The 14568-nt window shown below is 39.8% G+C and overlaps 1 pseudogene across 1 annotated transcript; it reads right to left on the bottom strand.

The window, feature by feature from the left end:
• Nucleotides 1-1212: 1212 nt before the first annotated feature.
• On the bottom strand, nucleotides 1213-8948 carry LOC146991031 (adenosine receptor A1-like; annotated as a pseudogene). Its single transcript, XR_015037882.1, has 5 exons — nucleotides 8769-8948; nucleotides 7888-8022; nucleotides 6835-7019; nucleotides 4113-4348; nucleotides 1213-1669 (listed from the first exon to the last, which is right to left on the bottom strand). The product of XR_015037882.1 is annotated as an adenosine receptor A1-like (transcript).
• Between the last annotated feature and the right edge of the window lie 5620 nt (nucleotides 8949-14568).

Below are 14568 nucleotides of genomic sequence, written 5' to 3' on the forward strand. Positions count from 1 at the left end.
CACAAAAACTTGCTTTCACTGGCAGATTTTTATACTTATTTCAAGTGAAAATTAGCATGAAACAAGTGAAAATGATTTAAAAACAAGTTCATCTTTAGGTGATGAGTCTTATTTTAAGTGGAAAGAGATTAGTTTTGACTAGAAATGAGACATTTTGACAAGAAATAAGACAAATATTCTTGGAAAGATTTTGAGTTTTTGCAGTGTGATGCTGTGGGTTTGTCGGGTTCGTCTGCAGGTGAGTTAGTGTGAAACGATTGAGAAGTTTTTCCAGTTCACTGCTTGTTAAATACGCTTAGCGTTAGCGTAGCTTAGCTTTAGCTACTGCGGTAACTATGGCAACCAGTACAACGGAAGGTCGGAGCAAGAGCAGACGTCACAACTTCCTGAACTTTGTGATGTCACAAAGAACCAAACCCCAAGCCCCGCCCACCCGGGGTCACCACCCAACCTCTGCAGGCTTTGACTATTTATTTTTTCAGAATCTTCATTTATCAAGAAAAGTATAAATAACTCTAACAAATGCATTCTCTGTTGGTGGGGAAAAGAGCTGTTTGTTACCATAGCAACACATACATAAATCTAGGACCAAGTGCAACATGGGCTGACCAAGAGGTTCTTTACTAAGGGTGTATTAAAGGGATAGTTCAACATTTTGGCAAATTGGCCCATTGCCATAATCCCTATAGTCATAGCAGTAGGTTTGTTACCTTTAATTGTCGGTGCAAGCTGTTTTTAGAACGGCGGAGCAGAGCCGTGAGCTGCTCAGAGCTACGCTACGGAGGCTAATGGGATCAGACAGAGTTGTTTTAGAGGGAAATACAGAGACTGCTTGCTGAAAAACTGTCCCTGAAGGCAACGTGCATCAGTGGTTTTACATGAATTTCCCTCTAAAACAACTCTGTGTGGTAACGTTGTGTTATTATCTCATAGCGTGGTGAATGTGCAGCTCACAACTTGTCCACCAGAGCGTTGTGGAGTTGTTGGATTGTGTATTTGATGAGTTTGATGAGGGAAACCAATTAAGAAATCCCATAATGAGCCTCCGTAGCGTAGCTCTGAGCAGCTCACGGCTCTGCTCCGCCGTTCTAAAAACAGCTTGCACCGACAATTAAAGGTAACAAACCTACTGCTATGACTATAGGGATTATGGCAATGGGCCAACTTGCCAAAAATGTTGAACTATCCCTTTAAATATGATTTCAATGAACTCTATCGGTGTTTCGGCCGAACGTTCCAGATTCCTTTCCACATCCCGGTCACGGTTTGTCGGAACGACCTCATCCTGTAGGCGTAGAGGAGCGGGTTCAGGGCCGAGTTGGCGTGGGAAAGCAAGATGGCCGCCAGCGTGAGCGGCGTGGGCACGCGGCAGAGCGCGGACGGAGCAGCAGGACGCAGTGGATGAGGTGGATGGGCAGCCAGCACAGCGTGAACAGAGACAGGACCAGGAAGAGGGAGGTGGCTTTACGTTGCTCCCGGCGACGGGTGTGGGTGTGGATGTTGGATCTGATCGTACCGGACTCGCCACAGAAACCGGTGTTATCAGTCAGGGTCGTCAGGGTGATCCTGAGTCCTGGTTGTGGATACACAGTCGTAGTTTCAGTTCCAACAAGAGCCCCAGCGTTCGTACATTTCTTCTTATTCTCCGTTGAACGGCCGAGTCCCCGGTCTGGTTCAGTTCCTGTGTCAAACAACGGAATGAATGCATTAGAAGATGAAGTGAAAAAATCTGAGACACTAGCTGGGTTTCCATCCAAGTCGTATCGAATTTAAAAGCGGATTTTGTAAAAATGCGCAAAAAGCAAAGCGAATTTATGCCCGTTTCCATTCATTAGTGTTTTGCGATTAGGAGGAGTGCACCGTGAGATTACGTCATAAGAGAGCGTGAATGTATCCAACAGTTGACACTCAGCTGACACTCAACATCATGGACAATTTACGTACTTTCCGGACTATAGACGCACCTGTATAAGCCGCACCAGCTACATTTTAAAAGAAAATACATATATAGGCCGCACTTGAATATAAGCTGCAGGTTTTCATGTTGTAACATGAGATATTTACACAGAAAGACAGTAGAACTGTGACAGTCTGCTCGCTTTTCCGCTGTTTTGGTTCCGCTCCTCTCCTCCATGTGCATCTGTTTACATACGAAGCCGGTGAAAAATCACTAAGTTACATAACGATGTTACGACGTGTGTTTGTGTCGTCTTAACCGTCATAAACAGAAGATTACGGGTTACAGAGCGTTTGTGTTGCGGTGCAGAGAGGAGAGCTGGGAGACCGGGGCGTCGCTGGGTGAAGTCCAGCAGCTTCACCCACAAACTCTGCCTCAGTTCACATCATCTGTTTCCAAAACAAAAACTCACATTTTCATTTAATCGATACGCTGACAAATCCCCCCCCTCCAAGCGTATAAACTTTTATGCACATTTACTGCCTTTATTCGAATTTCTGGCGTTTCCATTCAAGTATTTATGCGCATTTTCACAAAATGCGCATAAGAAAAGGTGGATGGAAACCCAACTAGTGAGGCCCCGTCCACACCAACCCGGGTATTTTTGAAACCGTGTGTTTCTCTTCACGGTTTGTTCTTTCGTCCACACGTAACCGCGGTCGTGGCTCCTGAAACCAGAGTTTTTTGTAACCAGAGTCCAGGGTGAACTGTTTCTAAAACTCAGCTTCATGTGTGGACAGGAAAACAAAGCCCCGCCCCCCTTAGTTACTGTTGCTAGGCTAGCACGTCAAGTTCTCGACGCTGACCCACGGATCATCATGCGCTGACCACTCAGACGCTACTGTGAATATCAATAATCACTAAACATGCGACACTAATACAAAACCGCCTGGTCACCGTATGTAAACATAATGTTGATGTGGAGTAAATCAGCTTTTTGCTTCCTCCCGTCCTTACATTTGTTTTCAATGAAGCTTTTCAGAATCAGTCAGTGGATCGATGGATTATCGTTACCATGTGTGTATTTGTGTATTTTGGTATCTAAAATAGTGAAAATATACGCACATCCCTTGCTTGGGGTGCTGGGCCAAATGGACAGTAGAAAATAAGGAAAGTAGTGAAATAATCCTGCTTCATTAAGAACTACACAAACAGAGAAATAAAATCATCTGAGAAAAACATTAAAACTTGATGAACAATTAACAATTGACAGATTCAAGCTTGACAATGGAGCCCTCAAATTCTTGCAGGTGTTGTAGCATTGTCAAGCAGTAGTGTGTCAGGTCATCATCATAATGGATTATGATGATGACCTGATGAAGGGCTGAGAGAGCCCGAAACGTTGTGTCAGTAAAATATTCTGGAGCAGAAACGAGGTTGTGCGGGCTGTTTTTTCTATTTGTGTATTTTGGTATCTGTCATAAACAAGAGATTACAGGTGTGTTAGTAGCGCGGACTCGTCAGTTTGAGCCTCCACTCTCTCTGTAAAGTTCCAGCTGCTTCCTGTTAGGAGTGATATCGCCACCTACTGCTCTGGAATGCACATGACATTGTTTGAGACGGATTTGCGGTTTCATGTGGACGGAGTTATTTTTTATCACACCGGTGGTGTGGACGCAAAATTTTTTTAACCGGGGTCCATAAAAGTTCGGTTTCAAAAATACCCGTGTTGGTGTGGACGGGGCCTGAATGTCTTCAAGAGAAAGTAAGTAAATTCAACTATTGACCGGTACAGAATAACACAGCTGATAAAGGTCACGAGACGGCACGGGAGCATAACAAAAACATTCTGAACCCAAACAAAACGTTCAACCAGAGAAACTCGTATGTCAAAGGTCTAAGCCAGGCACACACGTAATCTGTATGTACTGTCTAGAGCTAAACTTCAGCTCTGTTTACTACCTGCTGCTGGAACATGTTACGTCAAAATGTCATAAGTAAAAGAATGTTATATCAAAATGTAAAAAAAAAGAGAAAAAAGCAAAAAGAAAAGAAAAGATTATGATAAAGATTTTTATTCTGTGTGTACTGGGGGCGGGACTAGATCAGCTTTAGCTTCTCCTGCTTTCCCTTTCGACCATGTGTATTGTATTAACTGAACTAAGATGAAGTGTGATGATGATGATTTAAATTGACATGCCCCAAATAAACAAACTGATTGATTGATTGATTGATTTACTTCCTGTGGTTCCTCCAGCACCTGAACTAACAGAGTCCTCGGTCCTACTGGCGTTGCCCCCGACGACCGCGATGCGTCTGAGCTGGCGGCGGACAGTCAGGAATATGTGGCCGTAGATGAGGAACATGGCCGCCAGAGGAAGGAGGAGGCAGCAGAAGAAGTTGAAGTAGACCATGTAGCTCATGTCCACCACACAGGTGAAGACGCAGTAGCTGAAAGCACAGGAAAGGTGACGGAATGGACCTTTAGTGACCACGTCATTGTGTCATTTCATGAAATAAATGCCACGCATCTTCTATTTTCCTGTATATTCATTCCTTCATCCCATTTTCCATCCATTCACACATTCATGTAATCGTCTTTCTAATATTAAAGGGATACGCCAACATTTTTTTTCGTGTCTTGCCTCACTCCCGAGTCCATGACCAGCAGATAGACACCATCCTTTCCACTGTGTGTGCAGTAACCATGGAGATAGAGCCGTATCGCCCGTAATTAGCTTAGCTCAAACACTGGAAGTGTATGGGTAGTGTTAGCCTGCCTCCACCTAAAGTCTCTAATTAGCTTAGCTCAAACACTGGAAGTGTATGGGTAGTGTTAGCCTGCCTCCACCTAAAGTCTCTAATTAGCTTAGCTCAAACACTGGAAGTGTATGGGTAGTGTTAGCCTGCCTCCACCTAAAGTCTCTAATTAGCTTAGCTCAAACACTGGAAGTGTATGGGTAGTGTTAGCCTGCCTCCTACCTGAGCTGAAACCAGCAGTCAGAAGCTGATTTCATTTTAGCTCTAAACTCTGTAAATATATCACTTTATCAACATTTCAAACATGTTTAGGTGAGAAAGTAGCCGTTTAGATCAGCAGTGTGTCGTTAGCTGTTTACAATTTTGTTCAGACGAATTCGGCGCTACTCAAGCTAGCCGTTGTGACCAACGCACTTCTGGTTACTTTCACAAAATAAAACACCCGTTGCCCTTTACATACAGAAAACCATGACGATAGAATTTGTGCTTTTACTTTGAAATAGGAAGCTAACCTACCCTCGATGTAGCTAGCTTGAACCAAAATAAAGCGTCTTTGCTTGAACCCTCCGTTTTGACCGATCTGGTCCCGTTAGCGGCATTTGACCGCTCAAGATGCCTTACCGGAGAGTTTTGTAGCTCTGAGACCAAGATCGGTCCATTTAGAGTTGCTGAAGAGTTTCTCTGATGACTTTAGGTGGAGGCAGGCTAACACTACCCATACACTTCCAGTGTTTGAGCTAAGCTAATTAGTGACTTTAGGTGGAGGCAGGCTAACACTACCCATACACTTCCAGTGTTTGAGCTAAGCTAGGCTAACACTACCCATACACTTCCAGTGTTTGAGCTAAGCTAGGCTAACACTACCCATACACTTCCAGTGTTTGAGCTAAGCTAATTAGCGACTTTAGGTGGAGGCAGGCTAACACTACCCATACACTTCCAGTGTTTGAGCTAAGCTAATTAGTGACTTTAGGTGGAGGCAGGCTAACACTACCCATACACTTCCAGTGTTTGAGCTAAGCTAGGCTAACACTACCCATACACTTCCAGTGTTTGAGCTAAGCTAGGCTAACACTACCCATACACTTCCAGTGTTTGAGCTAAGCTAGGCTAACACTACCCATACACTTCCAGTGTTTGAGCTAAGCTAATTAGCGACTTTAGGTGGAGGCAGGCTAACACTACCCATACACTTCCAGTGTTTGAGCTAAGCTAATTAGTGACTTTAGGTGGAGGCAGGCTAACACTACCCATACACTTCCAGTGTTTGAGCTAAGCTAATTAGCGACTTTAGGTGGAGGCAGGCTAACACTACCCATACACTTCCAGTGTTTGAGCTAAGCTAGGCTAACACTACCCATACACTTCCAGTGTTTGAGCTAAGCTAGGCTAACACTACCCATACACTTCCAGTGTTTGAGCTAAGCTAGGCTAACACTACCCATACACTTCCAGTGTTTGAGCTAAGCTAATTAGCGACTTTAGGTGGAGGCAGGCTAACACTACCCATACACTTCCAGTGTTTGAGCTAAGCTAATTAGTGACTTTAGGTGGAGGCAGGCTAACACTACCCATACACTTCCAGTGTTTGAGCTAAGCTAATTAGCGACTTTAGGTGGAGGCAGGCTAACACTACCCATACACTTCCAGTGTTTGAGCTAAGCTAATTAGTGACTTTAGGTGGAGGCAGGCTAACACTACCCATACACTTCCAGTGTTTGAGCTAAGCTAATTAGCGACTTTAGGTGGAGGCAGGCTAACACTACCCATACACTTCCAGTGTTTGAGCTAAGCTAATTAGCGACTTTAGGTGGAGGCAGGCTAACACTACCCATACACTTCCAGTGTTTGAGCTAAGCTAGGCTAACACTACCCATACACTTCCAGTGTTTGAGCTAAGCTAGGCTAACACTACCCATACACTTCCAGTGTTTGAGCTAAGCTAATTAGCTACTTTAGGTGGAGGCAGGCTAACACTACCCATACACTTCCAGTGTTTGAGCTAAGCTAATTACGGGCGATACGGCTCTATCTCCATGGTTACTGCACGCACAGTGGAAAGGATGGTGTCTATCTGCTGGTCATGGACTCGGGAGTGAGGCAAGACACGGAAAAAAAAAGTTAGCGTATCCCTTTAAATCTCTCCGTTATTCCTCCACCCATCCTCAGCTCCTTACTTAGAGTTTGCTGGCTGTCTGTGCCGGTCCATAAGTGGCACTGACCCCGTGACGGCCTCGAGGCTCCAGGTGAGCAGCAGGGCCAGCCGGGCGTTCCTGGGGCTCATCATGCGCTCGTACTGGAAGGGCAGCAGGATGGCCACGTAGCGCTCTGCTGCTACGGCTAACAAGCTCAGAATGGAGCTCTAGTGGAGAAGAAATATACTTTAAGAGGTCCCATAGGATTGTCACCATAACCTAACAAAGTTCTTTTTGGCCTTTAAAGTAATACGCCCCCAAAAAATGTTCATGTCTTGCCTCACTCCTGAGTCCATGACCAGCAGATAGACACCATCCTTTCCACTGTGCGTGCAGTAACAAGGGAGATAGAGCCGTATCGCCGTAATTAGCTTAGCTCAAACACTGGAAGTGTATGGGTAGTGTTAGCCTGCCTCCTACCTGAGCTGAAACCAGCAGTCAGAAGCTGATTTCATTTTAGCTCTAAACTCTGTAAATATTTCACTTTATCAACATTTCAAACATGTTTAGGTGAGAAAGTAGCCGTTTAGATCAGCAGTGTGTCGTTAATTTGTCTAAATACCAGCTGTTTACTATTTTGTTCAGACGAATTCGGCGCTACTCAAGCTAGCCGTTGTGACCAACGCACTTCCAGTGACTTTCACAAAATAAAACACCCGTTGCCCTTTACATACAGAAAACCATGAGGATAGAATTTGTGCTTTTACTTTGAAATAGGAAGCTAACCTACCCTCGATGTAGCTAGCTTGAACCAAAATAAACCGTCTACCTATACATTTCCAGGGTTTGAGCTAAGCTAATTAGCGACTTTAGGTGGAGGCAGGCTAACACTACCCATACACTTCCAGTGTTTGAGCTAAGCTAATTACGGGCGATACGGCTCTATCTCCATGGTTACTGCACGTACAGTCGAAAGGATGGTGTCTATCTGCTGGTCATGGCTCGGGAGTGAGGCAAGACACGGTAAAAAAATGTTGGCGTATCCCTTTAATGATCAAAATGAGGGGGAAAAAATGGGCATGTGTATGTTTGTACCTGTGTGAGCATCATGAGGATGCTGAGCGTCACCAAGCAGAGGGACAGGTCATGGCGAGGTCGACCCAGGTCTGTCATCACTGCACAGGGAACGGCCACCGACCCCACCAAGATGTCCGCCACCGCCAACGACACCTTCACCAGCCACAGACACAACACAACAAAACAAACATGTCAGTCCAGGTTTAACAGAAGGGTTAGGGCTGGGCGATACGGCAAAAATATCATATCACGATTTCTTAAAAATGAAGTCACGATTTCGATTTCATCACAATCTTAAATCGAAAAAAGAAAAACAGACAATTTAGGCCAAAGAACTTTTCTGAACAGATTTTAATCTAAATAGTTGCAGTTTTGCCAACATGTGCTTTCAATAAACATGAAAGTCAAATATCAATGAAGACATTACTGTTTGTTTTATTCAACACAGTCATTTTAACAGGATTTTAAGTATCAAAACACTAAATATCTGATTGAAAAGGGTCAAATAAAAATACAAACTAAAGTAACTGTTGTTTTCTCTTTTAGCAAACTTTGTAAATGTCCTTTGTTTGGTCTTTGCAGCATAGAACTGCAGTTTATAGAATGAGCCCCAGACGATCCTACGATCTCTGCACTTTGGCAGATCGTCTACACGCTCTAATCCTTCATATTGCCGTATCATCATATCGTCATATTGCCGTATCATCATATCGTCATATCGTCGTATCGTCGTATCGTCATATCGCCGTATCGTCGTATCGTCGTATCGTCGTATCGTCGTATCGTCGTATCGTCGTATCGTCATATCGCCGTATCGCCGTATCGCCGTATCGCCGTATCGCCGTATGGCCCAGCCCTAAAAAGACTCTTTCACCAATGGGACGATCGACTTCCCTCACCAGGAAGTAGTTGGTGACGGTGCGGAGCTTCTTGTTGTGGGCGACGGCCAGGCAGACCAGGGAGTTCCCGATGACGGTCACCATGGCGATGATCAGTTCAGCGGCGACGTACAGCACTTTGAGACGGGGTTCGAACCCATAAGGCTTCTCTGCTGTACAGCTGTTAACAGTCACATTCATGGTGACGCCTGGTGAAAAGGTAGAGCTGTAGTTATCTATCTTCATCTATAGTTATTCATCTTTATCTATAACTATAGTTATTTATCTTTATCTATAACTATAGTTATTTATCTTTATCTATAACTATAGTTATTTATCTTTATCTATAGCTATAGTTATTTATCTTTATCTATAGCTATAGTTATTTATCTTTATCTATAACTATAGTTATTTATCTTTATCTATAACTATAGTTATTTATCTTTATCTATAGCTAGAGTTATTTATCTTCATCTATAGCTAGAGTTATTTATCTTTATCTATAGCTAGAGTTATTTATCTACATCTATAGCTATAGTTATTTATCTTTATCTATAGCTATAGTTATTTATCTTTATCTATAGCTATAGTTATTTATCTTTATCTATAGCTATAGTTATTTATCTTCATCTATAGCTATAGTTATTTATCTTTATCTATAGCTATAGTTATTTATCTTCATCTATAGTTATTCATCTTTATCTATAACTATAGTTATTTATCTTCATCTATAGCTGTAGTTATTTATCTTCATCTATAGCTAGAGTTATTTATCTTCATCTATATAGTTATCTATCTTCATCTATAGCTATAGTTATTTATCTTTATCTATAGCTATAGTTATTTATCTTTATCTATAGCTGTAGTTATTTATCTTTATCTATAGCTGTAGTTATTTATCTTTATCTATAGCTATAGTTATTTATCTTTATCTATAACTATAGTTATTCATCTTTATCTATAGCTATAGTTATTCATCTTTATCTATAACTATAGTTATTCATCTTTATCTATAACTATAGTTATTTATCTTTATCTATAACTATAGTTATTTATCTTTATCTATAGCTATAGTTATTTATCTTTATCTATAACTATAGTTATTCATCTTTATCTATAGCTATAGTTATTTATCTTCATCTATAGCTACAGCTAACTTGCTACACACTAAAAAATGTTGGGTTATCTCTGTAACCCAATTTCTGAGTTATTGGTGTTGAGTTAAATTAAAATAAAGTTATTTTTCTAGAGTGTAACCCATTTTCAGGGTTATAGGGCTATGAATTTAACCCAATTCCTGGGTTGTGCAAGTAATTGGGTTATTTTTCAGTGAGTAACCCATTTATTGGGTTAAGGGTTGGGTAATTCTGTGACTTAACCGGCCGGTTCATTTGAAAAATGCTGTCCACGCACTACAACATTGGGTTATTTTTAACCCAACTATTGGGTCGAGCAAGTGCTTTATACACGACCAAATACAATCCTAACCAAAGGGTGAAGCTGCTGTGTCTTTATTCTGACCAGTGCAGCAGTGAAAACCTGTTCTGACCTTAGTGTTCAGTATTGACTCACTGATAGGACCTGTTGCCATGGACACCTGTAAATCATACATCATGTCATTACTGCTGACCAATCAATGCCCAAGTAGTTTGATCATTGTTTCATTCATTTCCATCAAATCAATGTGAATTAAAAAAATAAATAAAAAAGCAACTCCATGCTGACTCAGGGTCGATGTGGTCGACTCGACTCTACCAGCTTCTGACTAAATGACTTGATTAGACCAGAACGTTTGTCATTATTATGTGACTAAGATTTAGATTTCAGATGTATTTATTTATTTATTTAACAATAGGAACTACATATTGATGATGTGATTGTAGCCAAGTGGCTGATCTCCATCCTCGGTCCCGTTGGCAGGTTGAAGATGTTAAACATTAAAACAATGAAGATAAAAGCACCAGAGGAACTACGACAATACAACAACGCATCATGATACACATCGACATCTTACATGAACAACATACGTACTAATTTATCATACTTTGCCTCTTTTGAATTGAAATTTGTCATCAACATCAAAATCAACCGTTCTGTGTGAACAGTTTAGCCAAAACATATTAGGCTATACACAATTGCAACCACACACACACACACACACACACAAAGAAAATGTCATAAAGTGACTGAAAGGGAACATATTTATATTTGCCTCTCCTCCTTTACACTCTATGAGATTAAATGACCTAGAATGTCAACAGTCCAAAATAATACGATGTAAGTAATCATTACTGTGTTTTATAATTTTTCATTATTTCACATTTCAAGACTTTCTTAAAACTCAACAGAGAACGACATGTCTTCAACTCATCACTGAGCTTATTCCACATTTTAACTCCTAAGACTGAAACACATTTCTATTTTTTATATTACAGTAGTTCTCACTAACTTTACACATTTAAAAAATCAATAATCCTCTTAAATTATAGTTTCCTTTTCTTAATTTAAATAACTGAATGATACAAACTGGAAGGCTGTTGGTCTTTACTCTTCCTTTCCCTGTGATAGTTTCTACACGGTCCCTCAGCAGCTGCAATAACACAACTAACGAGTCACTACGAAGCGATATTATAGGTTTATGTATTAATTATGATCATCACCCACCTGCGCTCAGCTTCAGGTGCAGTCGCCGGGACCCTGAAGGCATCACTGAGCTGAAACCAGGATGAAGCAGGAGGAGAATGATCTACTGTTAATACAGATAATACAGTTAATACAGATAATACAGATAATATAGATAATACAGTTAATATAGATAATATAGATAATATAGATAATATAGATAATACAGATAATATAGATAATACAGATAATATAGTTAATATAGATAATACAGATAATATAGATAATACAGATAATATAGATAATACAGATAATACAGTTAATATAGATAATATAGATAATACAGATAATATAGATAATACAGATAATATAGATAATATAGATAATATAGATAATACAGATAATACAGATAATATAGATAATATAGATAATATAGATAATACAGATAATATAGATAATACAGATAATACAGTTAATATAGATAATATAGATAATACAGATAATATAGATAATACAGATAATACAGATAATATAGATAATACAGATAATACAGTTAATATAGATAATACAGATAATACAGATAATACAGATAATACAGATAATATAGATAATACAGATAATATAGATAATACAGATAATATAGATAATACAGTTAATATAGATAATACAGATAATATAATGGATGAACCAGTTGAATGAGCAGCAGCCGTCACCACGTCACCACGTCGCTCTCAGTCTTTGTGAAATGGAAAAGCAGATAAAAGCTTTGAGGTAAATCCTTCACCTGTTCCCAGCAACACAAACAAAGCTACAGGCCTATTATTACATTCTGAATTATGTGAATTACTTCCAGGTGAACTGCACTTTCATGTTGTGAAATACTTGTATCAGATTAAAGGAAAAGGACAATGAAAAGGTAAACATACATGTGATAGGAGAAGCAGTTTAATATGTATATCTATAAATACAGACAGTGGTTGGGTAAATGTGTTATTTTACACCAACATACACTACAGGAACATATTCACCTCAATTCAAAAAACTTTATTTATCTTCAGGGGGCAAATTAACAATTTAACACTTTAACACTTTAACACTTTAACACGCTGTGAATTCCAATTCCTATTAGAAATAACTAAACCCAATCTCTACAGGAAACTTTCTTCTTTCTCTGAGTTTGTTCACTCACTGAACTACATCAAACATCATCAATGAAGCTCCAATTTGGAGAATTACCATGGCAACATGGGAACAGAAAAAGGTTGTCATACTCACCCAGTAAAACAATCTTCAGCTGCAGCAGCTGCAGAGAAACAGTCGGCTGCTACTCAGACAGTTTCTTTGTAGGTTTTAATCTATAAACTGTGAATTATTATTGAATACAATTATTATTATTTTTATCCTCTGCTAAAAATAAAGTATAAAAACCTAGTTTGAACAGGTAAAACCCTAAAGGCTGAGCTCATTAAGGTTCAGGTTACACACCACACAACAGAGAAATCATGATTTATTAAAATCATTGAACCTTTCAGCTCATGAAGCCTCTACGGTTTTTATTTTATTTTGTTTTATTTTTGGCTTTTCTGTGAATAAAACTGTTGTTTTCCCTCCTCAGCCCCCCAGTCTGGAGCTGAAGAGTTTAAATCATAAAAAAAAATCACTTTTAAAGCAGATAACAGCGGCACGGCCGTTTCGGCTAATGCTGTGTTCAAGGCAGGCTTTTGAAACCGTAAGTTACAGCTTCAAGTCACAACTACGACTTGGTAGCGTTCCAGGTAACCCGTAGCTCGTGTTTTTACCGTCCTGTTGTCTGTGAAAGTTCCCTATAACGGCCACTCGTAACTTCCGACCCGTGAACTCGTACCAGATCGAACTGGTATGACTTCACAGGAAGGAAAAACACAAAGTACGAGTTTCCTTGAACGCACCATGAGTTAGCAGCCCCCGCCCTTGTCAGGCATCAATTGGTCCTCGTGCTACGTCACCACATTCACGCGCATCCCTTGGCTGCACACACAGCCCTTCATGCCGTTCTCTCCCCTCATTGGATAACACTTGTATCCCACAAGGAAAATTTTCTCCTCAGGTTACAGCAGAGCAGAGTGACGGAGAGACTCGTGTTTAGGCTGAAATACTTCATGTAAGTGATTGCTGACGGAAAATAGGACTATTTAGGACTTATATTAACAAAAACATTCCACTGATATCTGCTTTAATTTGCAATACTGCATTGAATGTGTTGCACGATGCTGTCGTTCTCTTTCCTTCTGGAATCCAAATTGTAGTTATTTTCAGGATATTTCCATTAATAACTGATTAAAAATAAAGATAAAATAAAACACTCTGTAAATACTTTATTCTCAAACGTTTAAATGAAGGTATAAAATAAAGTTGAACACCTCTGAGTGCAGTTCTCATGTTTCACCGCCCGGCGGCGCCAACAGCCTTTAGTTCTGATGTCGGCCCGCCGACCCTGAACCAGGTTTTCTCTCATGTGTTTTATGGATGTTCCTATCAATACATCCATGGTTCCTGTGCTACTAATTTTTGGTCTCAAATGTCTTTATTGAGTTGGGAATCTCATAAAGTTTTGATCACTATTACTGAAAGTATGGTCTAATTCTTAAATGTTGAATGTAAAAACAAGGAAGTTAATAACGTAATAAAGTTGCTGTGTCTGTTGGGTAAAAGCCAGATTTCTCCAGGCTTCGCCAAATAGAACTTTATTTTATGTGGAACTTAAATCTTTTTATGACTCTGTCTGTAAAATATTTAAAAACAAGAAAGCTTTGAAGACATCCCGTCTTATGGAAAAGATGATGGTCCATATTGCTAGATAAAACCTCTACTGTTTTTGTTTTGTTTTGTTTTGTTTTTCAATTTTTTGCATATATTTATTTTCTGGCTCTTTATTGTTCATAATCATCCTTCTGGATACATTGTATTTTAATTTTTATTCATCTTATTTATTTATTTATTATTTCATTTTCTTATTTTTGTCAAGCTCTGCTATATGTTTTATGCACTCTCTGTACTTTGGTGTTGTTTCATGTTTGTATAATGTCATGTTTGTATGTTTCAAATTTGATAATAAAGTTTGTTTAAAAAAAAAAACCCGAACCGGAAGTTGTAACAGTTCACGTGACCGGATCTTAGCGTGCACGCGGTAGTGTTTACAGTGTTTACAGTGTTTACAGTG

The sequence above is a fragment of the Trachurus japonicus genome, chromosome 2 (genome assembly GCF_045865225.1).
Source record: "Trachurus japonicus isolate A0001 chromosome 2, Traja_1.0".
In the NCBI taxonomy this organism is placed as follows: domain Eukaryota; kingdom Metazoa; phylum Chordata; class Actinopteri; order Carangiformes; family Carangidae; genus Trachurus; species Trachurus japonicus.